This window comes from Monodon monoceros, unplaced genomic scaffold (genome assembly GCF_005190385.1).
Source record: "Monodon monoceros isolate NGI ecotype Baffin Bay Population unplaced genomic scaffold, NGI_Narwhal_1 Super_Scaffold_12, whole genome shotgun sequence".
NCBI classification, from domain to species: Eukaryota; Metazoa; Chordata; class Mammalia; order Artiodactyla; family Monodontidae; genus Monodon; species Monodon monoceros.
Genome location: NW_021703768.1, coordinates 125,663,159 through 125,677,123, shown reverse-complemented (window position 1 = coordinate 125,677,123; position 13,965 = coordinate 125,663,159).

The window sequence follows — 13,965 nt, the reverse complement described above, 5'->3', positions numbered from 1 at the left end:
TTAAGAATGTTATGTTATCAAAGATGCTTCATTTACCTGCTGCACAGCTTCTTTCACAGGAAGCGTGTTGGGAGCTTAATGGGCAGGCCCACTGTGGCAGAGTGCCTGCAAAATTGGTTGCCAATGATTCCTCTCATCCCTGTGCACATGTGCCACTCTTCCCACTGGGTAGTGAAATCCATTTTTTCTCCCCTTAAACCATGAATTTTGGTTTGTTTTATGACTTGCTTTGACCAATAGAATGTGGTTTCAGTGATGCTGTGCTAGTTCCAGGCTTAGCTCTCAAGAAGCCTGGCAGGTTTGCTTTTGCTCTCAGTCCCTGAGCTGTCATATACAGAAGTCTCGCTCCCCTGCTGGAGAGACCATGTGAGAGAGGAGGCCTAGGCAGTCCCCAGATGTTCTAGTTAACACAGTGGAGGCACTAAAAATGTGAGGGAAGCCACCTTGGACATTTAGACTCAGCCAAGCAGAGCAGAGAATGAAAAATATGGTACATTCTTGATGATGTTACTTGAGCCTCTGGATCCAGCCATGCCTGAAGGCAGTCCAGTTGGATGCAGCAGCCTGAGTAGTCCCAGCCAACAAAATATAGAGCAGAAGAACCACCCAGATGAGCCCAGCCAATCCACAGGATCATGAGAAATAACAAATTGCTGTTTTGTTTGTTTGTTTTTTGGCCATGCAGCATGCAGGATCTTAATTCCCTGACCAGGGATCGAACCCATGCCCCTGCAGTGGAAGCGTAGAGTCCTAACCACTAGACTGCCAGGGAATTCCCTCAAATTGTCATTTTAAGCCACCAAGTTTTGGGGTTTTTTAATATTTGTTATTTATTTATTTGGCTGCACCAGGTCTTAGTTGCGGCACGTGGGATCGTTTCACTGCAGCACGTGAACCCTTAGTTGCGGCATGTGGGACCTAGCTCCTTGACCAGGGATTGAACCCTGGACCCCTTCATTGGGAGGGTGGAGTCTTAACCGCTGGACCACCAGGGAAGTCCCTAAGCCACTAAATTTTGAGTTGGTTTGTTACACAGTGATAGCTGACTGAAATGTCCACTTGAGCAGCTTTGGAATACCAGGATGTGTCACTGGGCGTTTTGTTTGAATGAGGGCTTTATTGAGAAATCGTGGTGGGAAAGGTTGGGATTAAGGGTCAGATGAGTGCAGCCTGAGGATTGAGACTCTAGAACAATGAGGAGAGGAACGCTTCTTCAGCACTGGGGAGGTCCTTAGTGGCTGGGAACTCACCTTGCGGGAGAGAGAGGCCAAAGCCAAGGTTTTAGCTCAAGAGGCTGACTGATGGTTGATGGGAAACACTGTTTGGCAGGTAGTCATTCAAAGGTCCTTCAGCCCAGCCACTTTGGGGAGTGGCAGGGGGGCTCACTCAGCTACTCCAGACAGAGTCGGACATGCTGGCAGGGAGTGAGCCCTTCCACAGACCCTGAGGGACAAGCGGGGGGCAGAGAGAGGCCCACAAGGGCAAGTGCAGAGGGATGATCCAAAAGAGGCAGGGCTGGGCCTGGGGCTCTGAAATCACAGACCACTGGGTCTTTACAAATTTAGAAGTCCCCAGGCCTGGAGAAACAAGGGTTAGGCTTTCAATGCTTCTACTGTCTTATTTTTCTTTTTCATTATCCTGTTTTATTTGGGATTTAACCTTCTAAATCATCTCAAATCTTTTTTTTTTTTTTTTTTTGGCTGCGTTGGGTCTTTGTTGCTGCATGCAGGCTTTCTCTAGTTGTGGCATGCAGAGGCTACTCTTCATTGCGGTGGCTTCTCTTGTTGCAGAGCACGGGCTTTATGCGCGTGGGCTTCAGTAGTTGTGGTACACGGGCTCAGTAGTTGTGGTGCACGGGCTTAGTTGCTCTGTGGCATGTGGGATCTTCCCGGACCAGGGAGCAAACCCGTGTCCCCTGCATTGGCAGGCGGATTCTTAACCACTGTGCCACAAGAGAAGTCCCTCAAATCCTTTTTGAAAGTGGGCGGAAGGCAGTGGGTCACAGATGCCTGAGAGCTGGGATTATCTCTGGAACCCAGTGTGAGGGACCAGAGCTGGTAGACTGCCCCCTGGCTCTACCAGCTTTTCTAGGGAGAGGCCCTCAGGTGTGTCAATGTGTGAGTGTATGAATAGATAGAAGTGTGAGTGTGTGTGACTGAATATATGCACAAGTTATGTATGTGAGTACTTGTAAGAGTTGTGTGAAAAAAATGGGTGTGTGCTTGTGTGTGCTTGAGAGTATATATGTATGTGAGTTATGTGTGTACACAAGTGTGAGAGTGTAAGTGTGCGAGTTGGGTGACAGTGGATGTGCATTCATGTGTGTAGGTGTGTTTGTGTGAAAGTGTGTAAGTGTGATCATGAAATGTGTGTGTTGGTGTGATATGAATGTGTTTGTGTGCATGAGTCAGGTGTGATCTGGGTGGAAATGTGTGTTAGTGTGAGTGTGTTGGGAGCATGCCGATGGAAGAAGGAGAACGGGAGTGTGTGTCTGAGTGTGTGCGGGTTAAGTCGACCCCCTCACAGCACCAGCACGATCTTTAGAAAATCTAGTCAAAGAAGGTGCTGGGTGCACACTGCTCCTAGGACCAGTCCCCGCCCTCTGACCTGTGACCCCGCCCCGACCGACGATCCCTGCACGGGGGCCCTCCCCCACCTTTCTCTGCCCTCGTGCCCTCCTCCTTACCCCGCTGGTATTCCCACCTCGCCCCTGCACCGCCCCGCCCCAGTCCCAAGGCTGCCCTGGGGCGGCTCCTCCGGGGACAGGAGAGTGATGAGGTGTCGGCCGCCCCGGGGCCCGGGTCCGAGAGAATGCCGATGTGCCGGAGGCCCTTGTGAAACTTATTCCTGACAGCAGTGAGGCTGAAAATCTCCAGGCCTCCACCTTCGCTGACTGCCAAGGTCGCGGCTCCCTCGAGCTGGGATCCCGCTCTCTGCCGCCCTCTGCTGGGCATCTGTCACCGGCGGGCGCAGAGGGAAGCCAGCCCTGCACCCGCACCCCAAGCAGAGCAGCTTCCCCCCAGCTTTGCTGCCACACGGGGCGCAGCGGGGCCGGGCTGGATGCTCCCCAAGGCATAGGTTCTGGGTTCATTGTCTCTTCGATGCATATTGCAGGTCTGACACTCGGTAGATGCCCCAGGAAGAGAAAATGAATGTATGCATTGGCTCAGTAGTGGAAGGGGAAACTGAGGCCCATAGAGGCGAACCCAGTGGGCTGGTTGCGCACGCAGGACGCATACTGAGTCTGCCAAGTGCCCAGGCCTTGCTCTGCCACAGCTTCATGGATTGGGGGCGGGGGGAGGCGGGCGAGTCCTCCCTTTTCCTGCTCAGCATAAGCCTGACTTTCTCAGCTGACTGGGCTGCCCCACTAGAAGTAGTCTGTCCCCAGATTGGGGCAACTGGGCCAGACTGGGGAGGTGGGCTGCGAGGAGCCGGAACCCGGCCTGCCTCTTCTAGGCACCCAGGCTGGTCCTGCACGATTGTGCTGAGCTGGCCCACGACCCGGCGGGTGATGACGCTGACACAGAGGCACGCCCGGGAGCCTGAGGATATGTGGGGGAACCCCAGGTGCTTCCACCGCTCCCACTGCCTCTGCCATGGCATCATTACCCTTCCGAACAGAGGAAGATTCTGAGGGGCCTGAGTTGCGGAAGGCCACTCCACATGTCCAAGCCTCTCCCACCAGACCCTGGAGCTCCCCCAGGAGGACGGTTTGCTCTCTCCAGCTGCCCCGGGGGGTGTGCCCCTCTGAGGAGACAGAGTCACCTGGTTCCCATCCCAGGGCTCCCAAACAGAGATAGCTCACCCCCGTCTCTTCTAGTGACTCAGTGTAGGAAAAGGGAAAGCATGGAAAAGCAGAAAGAAAGGTACCAAACCACCTGAGATAGCAACCCAGGGATCAGCCCCCAAATAGACCCATTAACTCTGCCTTTGCTGGAGTCTAAATAGATTCCTCCCCTACCACTTTCTCCAGGACTGAACCCCTCCCTGACCTCTCTGGACGGCCTCACCTAGTGCACCTGCCACCGTCACTCGAACCCAGATGGTCCCCACCCTAAGGATAAGCCTCTGTGCCCCTCCCTCCTGTGTCATCCCTCCCCCACCCCCCACCCCGCTCCACGTCGTGCCTGACTCAGTGATGGCTCAGAAGCCCTGTGGAGCCGTAGAGACTAAGGTTCCATTTCTAAGTGAGATGACTGGGTCGGCTGCTCTGCTGCTCTGAGACCTGCAGTGGTTCCCAGGCGGACAAGAGAAGTTCTCAGACAGATTAGTCCGGCATTCAAGGCCCCACACCATCCTGCCTACCGCCGTCCCAGCCATTGTTCCTTCACACTGCAAGCCCACAGGAAGGGTCAGCTTCCCTTTGGGCTGGCTTCCCCTGCTAACTAGGTGAGCAGGAGCTGCATCTACTTTATTTCTATGTCCCTCGTGCTTAGCCCAGGGCCTGGCACAGCGTGGGCTCTCAGTACATGTTCACCAAAAGAAACTAAACTGGTTGGGGCAAACCAACTCACTTCGTAACAATAAGGAGCATTCAGTCAGCATGTATTATGTCCAGGCATTGTGCTGAACGCATGGCAAGGATTCCTCATGTTGTTCTCAGAACTGCTTTCTTTTTTTTTTTTTTTGCGTTCCGCAGGCCTCTCACTGTCGTGGCCTCTCCCGTTGCGGAGCACAGGCTCGCAGGCCCAGCAGCCATGGGTCACGGGCCCAGCCGCTCTGCAGCATGTGGGATCTTCCCGGACTGGGGCACGAACCTGCGTCCCCTGCATCGGCAGGCGGACTCTCAACCACTGCACCACCAGGGAAGCCCCAGAACTGCTTTCTAAGGTGATGCTATTATAATGTCATATTCCAGATGAGAGAACTGAGGCCCAGAGATACTAAGTGATTTGATCAAAGTTATATCCAGGATTCCACCCAAGCCCATGACCTGCTGTCCTAGACAGTTGGGTTTGTCTACTCCTGCCTTGTAAGCATGCTGGCTGTCTGCCCCTTTTTCCCACACTCCTCTGTCTGGTCCCAAAGGCTCTTCCATTCTGCCCTCTCTTCAGGCTCAGCCCCAGGGCCTGGGCAGTGCAGGGCAAGGCTCTGGTGAGTCTCAGGTTCCTGGCTGTGGTTGAGTATACCAGGGAGGCTGCAGGGATGGTTTGGTAGGGAACAGGAGAACTGCTGCTCTGTCATAGGTCTAAACAAGATTGAACAGGTTGATTTTAGGTCCTGAAACTCAAGTTCCTGACATGAGCTTGAACTCATGCAGCACTGGAGAGGCCTGGCCTGGGAATCTGGGTCCGGGCACAATCCCAGACTCTATATGACCCTGGGCAATGAGCTTAGCTTCGCTGAGCCTCAGCTTCCACATCTGTACAATGGGCATGAGAATATCCACTTCACAGTGTTTTTGGGAGGATTAAACGTGAGCTGGCATGGGAAGGCATTTCATAAACTACAAAGCTGCTAATGGAGGATGAGGGGCTATTGTTGCCCTGTGGATTCGGGATCAGCAGTGGCCTAGTTTAGAGGCTGGGAGGAGGGAGAGGCAGGACAGATGCTGCTGAGGTACAGGTTTTTCTGGTTAGGATGTGCAAAGGGGATGGAGGGGGCGAAATAGAAAAGGGGCTCGTGAAGGTGGGCGGGGCCTCTGTCAGGAGCTGCTGGGAATCCCAGAAGAGCTGCTGAGTCACTCTCCTTCTCTCTATCCTTCTTTTTTTAAAGTCTTAATTACTTTTTTCTGCTTACAAAAGCAGTCTATGCCCATTGTATAAAGTTCAAACAACACCAAACTATATGGTGTAGAAGATAGTTTTCCTGCTCATGCTCCCCGGATGTAACTGCTGTTGACATTTTTATTTATTTATTTTTGGCTGCATTGGGTCTTCGTTGCTGTGCACGGGCTTTCTCTAGTTGTGGCGAGTGAGGGCTACTCTTCGTTGCGGTGTGCGGGCTTCTCATTGCGGTGGCTTCTCTTGTTGCGGAGCACGGGCTCTAGGCACGCAGGCTTCAGTAGTTGTGGCATACGGGGTCAGTAGTTGTGACACACGGGCTTAGTTGCTCTGCGGCATGTGGGATCTTCCCGGACCAGGGATCGAACCTGTGTCCCCTGCATTGGCAGGTGGATTCTTAACCATTGTGCCACCAGGGAAGTCCTGTGCTGTTGACATTTTGTTGTATGTTCTTCCAGACTTTTCTTTTGATAAATACATATTTTTAAATTAAAAAAGCATTGTTCCTTGAAGATAATTAAAAGTAAGGCAGCAGTAGAGAATGTGTACTCCTTCCCACACCCCTCTCAGAACCCGCCACTGTTAACAGCTTTGTAGGTATCTCCTTGAACTTTTTTCTTTTTTTTTTTTTTTTTGCAGTACGCGGGCCTCTTACTGTTGTGGCCTCTCCCGTTGCGGAGCACAGGCTCCGGACGCGCAGGATCAGCGGCCATGGCTCACGGGCCCAGCCGCTCCGCGGCATGTGGGATCTTCCTGGACCAGGGCATGAACCCGTGTCCCCTGCGTCGGCAGGCGGACTCTCAACCACTGAGCCACCAGGGAAGCCCTCCTTGAACTTTTTAATGTGCATGTATATCCATAAGAGGGCACGAATGAGGAGGGGCAGTAATGATTATAGACACAAAAGCCAAGACTGCTAGGGTACAAGTCCCAGTCCTAACAGTTACTACTTGGGTGGCTGTGAGCAAGATTTACTTAATTTCTCTGAGCCTCATTATCTTTCTCTGTAAGATGGGAATAATGATAACATCTACTTCAAACTGTGATGAAGAGAATTAAATGAAATAAAGCAGGCAGTGGTCAGCATAATACCTCAGTGAAGATTAGCTATTGTTATAGACATACCTGAAGAGAGTCATTTTCTCCCCTATGAAACTGGGATCATACCATGCATACTGTCCTATTTGGTTTGGAGGCAGAATTATTTGGAAAGATTAGTCATAGAGACACGGAAATTTACACTGGAGACGAGAAGTCTTGCATTTAGATTCAAAGACTTGGTTGCATAAGTGTAGCATGGTAAAAACCTAGATTTCCCAAGCTGAGTCACAGCCACTTCTGTGACGTGGCTGCAGCCTGGCCTTGCATCAGTAGATGCTGAGCTTTCAAAACGAGGGAGGTGATGGGTTTTCTGTAGCCTGAGCCTGAGGCTTCTGTTCCCTTAAAGGTTTTTGCAGGCCTCACCACATATATATCCAGCTTCCTTCATGGTAACTTCTACCTTGAAATGTCTACTACTTCTCCCTCCCAGTCTCACTTCCCACCTCCCTGGAGCCCCCTTGTCCTCTGATCTTCCCAGCCTCAGTGAAGGCACCAAAGCCTGCCCATTTGCTCAAGCTAGACCCAGGAGTGGTGGGGGATGCCTTATGATGTTCCCTCCATCCTGCATCTGACCCCTCTGGAGCCCAGTGGACCTTTGCTCCCACACATACTCACCTCCCTTCACCTCCCTCCTCTCTTCCATCTGTCACCCTGCAGTCCCTCTGTCACCCCAGAGCTAGAACCAAGTTTTAAAGTTTACTTTGATCTTATTGGACAGCTATTGTGATGGGTTGAATGGTGGCACATCAAAAGACATGTCCACACACTAATTCCTGGAATCTGTAAATGCGACCTCATTTGGAAAAAGGATCTTTGCAGATGTGACCAAGTTAAGGATCCTGAGATGAAGAGATTATCCTGCATCATTCAGGTGGGCCCTGATTCAATGGTAAATGCCCTTACAAGAGACACACAGAGGAGATTTGTCAGACAGAAGAGAAGGAGACAATGCAGAGCAGAGAGTGATGTAGCTACAAGCCAAAGAATGCTCAGAGCCACCAGAAAATGGAAGAGGCAAGGAACAAACTCCCCTAGGATCTTTAGAGCAAACCTGGCCCTGCCAAAACCTTGATTGCAGATTTCTGGTTTCTAGAACTATGAGATAATAAATTTCGATTGTTTTAGTTCACCCAGTTTGTCATAATTTGTTATGGCAGCCACAAGAAAGTAATACAGGTAAATATACAGGTCATTCAAATGTCAAAACAATATAATATGTAAATATTAAGAAGTCTTGCTTTTCTAGGTAACCGCACTTATTAAGTTCTTCTATATTTTTCCAGGGTTTCTTTATGCAGATATAAGGAAACATGAAAGGGGAATACATTTTGCTTCCACTCCCCACTTTGAGTGATCTTTTGAAACATATACCTGACTGTGTCACTCACTGCACTTAGATGAGACCTAGACTCCCCACTCGGCCTGGCCCTGTGCCCTTCAACCCTGTCTCATATCCCCTCCTCCACTCCAGGCGTTAGCCTCCCTGGTCTCCTTCTGCCTCAGAGTCTTGACAGCCATCCTTGGTGCTGCCTGACCCCCCACCCCCACCCCCGACTCTTCAGTCCACACTGTCTTCCTGTCATCAGATCTCTACTCAGATGTCAACCCCCTCCAGAGGCCCTCCTTGACCTCCCAATTTAAAATGGCTCTCCAAAGCCTGCCACGTCTCATTGTACTCTTTCATTATCTTCCTTGAATTCATCACAACATAAAGTGAATGATGTGGTGGCTGATTTGTTGGTGTCTCTCTCCTGCTCCAGACTGTAAATTCTTGGAGCTAGGATTTGTTTTATTTACCCTTCCATTCTGGGCACCAGAAACATCACTTGGCACATGGTAGGCCCTCTGTAAACATTTGTCGAATATATAAATTAGTACTAAAGGCCAGCCACTTTCTAGAAACTGTGACATGCACTGAAGAAAGGGCCTATGAATCCTCTAAAGTAGTATGTAACATTTTGTGTGGACGTGCGCCATTTTCACAGAGATGGTTGACTGATTTTATAAGGCTCTCAGAGGAGGTCCTGGCCCCAAAGAAGGGGTCTTGATTGCGCAGGCAGGGAAACAAGCTTAAATTCAGTCTCAGAGGCGCACTGGGAGCCCCAGGCATGTTTAGCCTGGAGGAGGGGAAGGAAGCCAGGGCCACCGTTCATAAATCTCTGTGGGCAGCAAAGGAACTAGGGAAAATGACAGAGCTTTCACTCCAACAAGAGAAGGGCCTCCTAACAATCCAAGGTGATCAAGGACATAGGCTGGCTGGTGAAGTGGTGAGGTCCCTGTCACTGGAGTTATGCAAGCTGCTGTGTATGCCCCTCTGTCAGAAATTGTTCTGGGATGAGCAGGCCAAGGAAACACACTGTTTTGGGATGTTGGAGTGGTAGATGGCCTGGGTCAGAGGGGACAGTCTCTAAATTAGTGGAGCTGTGGTTCCTTCCAGCTTCCCACAGATTAGAGTGCAACTGACATGCCCCTGACTGTCCCCAGACTGAGGCCACTTGGGTTCCATCCCCATATTTCAAGAAAAAGGAGCAAATCTGGACCTATTCCGTCCCTGCTTGGTTGGTTTCCACTTTGCCTGCTTCCATGACCTGGAGAGGGGCTGCCTAGGTCTGAAATGCAGGGACAGGCCTGAGTCCCCTCTTCTGGCCACTGCCCTTTTACAGCAATGAGATTGGCTTGCACAGGCTGCTGGCCAGGCCCGCCGGACTGCTGGAGATGTGCAATCCCCCACAGGCCAGACTGTCTTCCTCCCGGCCTCCCTCTAGCTCCCTCAGGGAGGGAGCTCTTTCTCTCAGGATCACAGCAACCCCTTTCACCTCCTTTGTCTGGATCATTGGACCACATCCTGTAGCAATATTGGGGTGCCCTTGCTGCTGTCCGCTTTGAGAGAGGCAGCTCTCAGGAGCCTGGGGAAATTCTCCCCTTGAAGCAGGAAATAGAATCTCTCTACTGAGCCAAGGGTGCCAGTTCCCTCAGAGCACACCCGGAAGCAGGAGATGGTATCTCCAGCATGTTGGGATCTGTAGCAGCGTCAATCCTGCTGGATGAAGTCTCCCAGGGCTTCTTCCCAGCCCAAGGCAACTGGGAATCTTCCAGGAGCTGGAGGACCAGATTGGACACTTCTCTTTTCAAGCTCGTGTGAGAGATTGTTGGCCTGAGTGCGGGGCTGGTGCTTGCTTCCCAATGTAACTGCTTAGCAGTCTTGCGGCCCTGGACACGTGTCTAATACTTTGTTCTCTATCTGAATCTCACAAATGAGATAATATGTACAAAATAAATTCACAGTGCCAGCCACAGAGTAAGGGATCAATAAATCATAGGTGTTAGTTATTATTAGAATTTGAATTAGTATTGTTTAAACCTCACTGGGTTTCTGTAAAAATACGATGACAAGATGTATCTCAAAACAAGGATCAAGGACTTCCCTGGTGGCTCAGTGGTAAAGAGTCCGCCTGCCGATACAGGGGACACGGGTTCGAGCCCTGGTCCGGGAGGATCCCACATCCCCTGGAGCAGCTAGGCCCGTGTGCCACAACTGCTGAAGCCTGCGCACCTGGAGACCGTGCTCCGCAGCAAGAGAGGCCCGCACACCACAGAGAGGAGTGGCCCCCGCTCGCCGCAACTGGAGAGGGCCTGCGCGCATCAACGAAGACCAAACGCAACTAAAAATAAATAAATAGATTAATTAATTAATTAATTTAAAAAACCCAAGGATCAAATGAAGTCATGGGATGAAAAGTGCATTTTGAGATGCAAAATCCTATGCAAATGTGTTAGATAATGGTCACTGATAACAATCCCCCCTTACCCCTGACAAGTCCTTCAAGATAGCCTGTCCTTCCAGGTTAGGCCACAAGAGGGCACCACCTCCTTCCTGTCTGCGTCACGCTGCCTCCTTGGACACTCCCACAGGAGGCACCTGGTGCAGGACGCCCTGTCAGTAAAAGGAAGTGCAGACGGTCACTGCTGGAAGAGCCTGGGCTTCGACCTGGGGATCTGTCACCAGAGTTGTCAGGGGGTGCCAATTCCTTCTGCCCACAGGACAGAGGCCCACGGCATGCCTGGCATGTAGGGATGTATTTGAAAGTGTTACTGCTTTACAGCTGTGTTCAGAAACGGTCTCAACACTGAAATTCTGGAAGAGGAGTGCAGGATCTCACACCTACGTGTGTGTGAGCGAATCATCCTCACAAGGTAGAGTTCTCTGGTTGTCTCGTTCACTGCCGTGTCCCCAGCACCAGGTGCACACAGGCACCCAGTAAAGGCTGGCAGAGGTAAATAAAGAGGACACCCCCGGGGCTTCCCTGGTGGCGTTAGTGGTTGAGGGTCCGTCTGCCGATGCAGGGGACTCGGGTTCGTGCCCCGGTCCGGAAGGATCCCACATGCCGCAGAGCGGCTGGGCCCGTGAGCCATGGCCGCTGGGCCTGCGTGTCCGGAGCCTGTGCTCCGCAACGGGAGAGGCCACAGCAGTGAGAGGCCCGCGTACCGCAAAAAAAAAAAAAAGGACATCCCCTTTGCTGGACGTTTGCTGTTATTCCTGTGCACTCCTCCACTCCTGGGAATCTCAAACCACAGTGTCGAACCCACCTGTGGGAGTCCGCAATAATTCCCCAGGGGTGTGAGGGAGACTTCTAGAAGGACCTCAGTAGCACAAGGCCTGTGAGTTTCGAGGAGGCCCCAGTGTCTGGCCGGGAACTGTTCCAAAGTTGAACAAGAATGGGGTGTGTCATTGGGGCGTGGGGTGCAGTGGACGGCAGGGCGCTGGCCAGAGGAGCTCGCCCTCCATCCTGCCTCTTGCACTCGTCCCTGTGGCTCCTAAGCAGTCTCGGGCCCTTGTGGGACCTTGGGCTCCTCCACAGTGCAGCGCAGGTGCGCAGGCCTTGTTTGGGGGCGCAGAGGAGAGGTGTGGGGAGGTCTTAGGCTCTGGGAATTGTAAAAGGTTGTTTGTCAGGATGTTGATTTTTTTTTCCCTCAGAATGTAGTGGAGTTGGAGGATTGTGCCGAAGGCAGACTAATCGTGTTTAAAATGTCCCCATGTGGGGCTTCCCCGGTGGCGCAGTGGTTCAGAGTCTGTCCGCCTGCCGATGCAGGGGACACGGGTTCGTGGCCCTGGTCCGGGAAGATCCCACATGCCACAGAGCGGCTGGGCCCGTGAGCCATGGCCGCTGGGCCTGCGCATCCAGAACCTGTGCTCCGCAATGGGAGAGGCCGCAGCGGTGAGAGGCCCGCATACCGCAAAACAAAAAAAAAAAAAAAAAAAAGAAATTAAAATGTCCCCATGTGTTGGGCATGATGCCTGTGGTACAGCTAATGTCGAGTTCACTCTGAACCCTGACGCCTGTGTGAAGTGTGATTTCAGACTCTGTCTTGCCTCCTCGACCTGGTCAGTCACACCTTTAGGACTGAAGGGGCGAGGCTGCCGCGTGGCCAGGCCCTGAGCGCTCCCCAGCATGTGCCTTGGTCCCGCCCTAGGGGACCTCACCTCGTGGGACTCTCTCCCTCCCCATGCTCTACAGCAGGTGTTCCCAGACATGGCCTGGCATCTTCCTTGGGCTTCTGACTGTCTTGATGTGGGTCCTGGTTGCTATCTAGCCAGCTTCTGGAAGTGTCTGGCAGTGTGAAGGCACCTGCCTTCAGTTGAGGGTTGCCTCAACTGAGGCTGTATTATGGGCTGAATTGTGTCCCCCCCAAATTCATGATGAAGTCTTAACCCCCAGTACCTCAGACTGTGACTATTTGGAGGTAGGGTCTTTAAAGAGATAATTAATGTTAAATGAGGTCATATGCGTGGGCTTTAATTTAACCAATAGGACTTGTGTCCTTATAAGAAGAGATTAAGACACTGACATGTACAGAGTGAAGACACAGGGAGAACACAGCCATCTACAAGACAAAGAGAATGGCCTCAGAAGAAACCAACCCTGCTGACACCTTGATCTTAGACCTCCAGCCTCTAGAACTATGATAAAATAACATTCTATTGTTTAAGCCACTCAGTCTGTGGTACTTTGTTACAGCTGCCCTAGTAAACTAATACAGGCTTATGTTCTCTCCCTGCTGTCACCTCCTTCCCCCTCCCCTCATGTTCCCAGGAAGACACAGGACACAAGCCAAGGGTCCAGCATTTTATTATAGTCACAGAGCACAGGAGGGACTGCTTGGGTCTCACTGAAGGCTTGTTTTACCTTCTCCCCCAGGGGAAGCCACGGGAGGTAGCCCCACCTGCCAGTTCAGGCCAAAAGGGAGAGAGGGGGCAAGGGCAGGTGATAAGCATAAACACAGACTTGATTTGACTCAGCCTCACAACTTGTTAGCTGTGTGATCTTAGGCAAGTGTCTTAACCTCTCTGTGCCTTGGCTGCCTCATCTGTGAAACGGAGTATGTGATACAACCTACCTCACTGGGTTGTTGTGAGGATTGAATGAGACAGTGCCTGTGAAAGCATTTAGCACAGGGCCCGGTCAGGCCCCGGTAAGTTGTAAATATTCGTGAGTGGAAGCTATTATTATCATTAGGAGCAAATCAGATTTCTTCATGGTCAGTCCAGCTCCAGTCTCTGAGGATAAGGGGGAGGGAGATCTCATATTTTATAAATGTCTTCAATGTGGCCTGTTAGAGAGACAGCCTGAGACATGTGGGAGCCACCTGGTCCCTGGGAGCACGGCAAGCAGACCCCAAAGCGAGGCTCCTGGGGCCACGACACCTCCTGTCTCTACCAACTCCATCAAAAGCACTAGGAAGAGTTTGTGAAAAGTTCTAGTGTTGCACCTGGACCACTTCAGGTCTCTGGGATTCATTCAGCTAGCATTTTCTCTGTCTATTCAGATTGTCTTACTTTTATTTTTTATTTTTGCAGTTTTTACTTTTGGCTGAGGAATTGCCACAAGCCACTGAACTTGGAATCAATCCTGGCTCTGCCTTATGCTATGTGAGTGACTGTGGGCTGGTTACTTGACCTCTCTGAACCTCAGGAGCTTTGAGACGAAGGTGATGCGAGTTAAAGTAAATCGTAAGTGATGGTCATTGGTAATGAGAGGATGGATGGGGCTTACGTGGTCAGTGGCTCAAAAGTGACTGGGGCAAAAGGAATCTCAGTGTGTGTGTGTGTGTGTGTGTGTGTGTGTGTGTGTGTGTGTGTGTG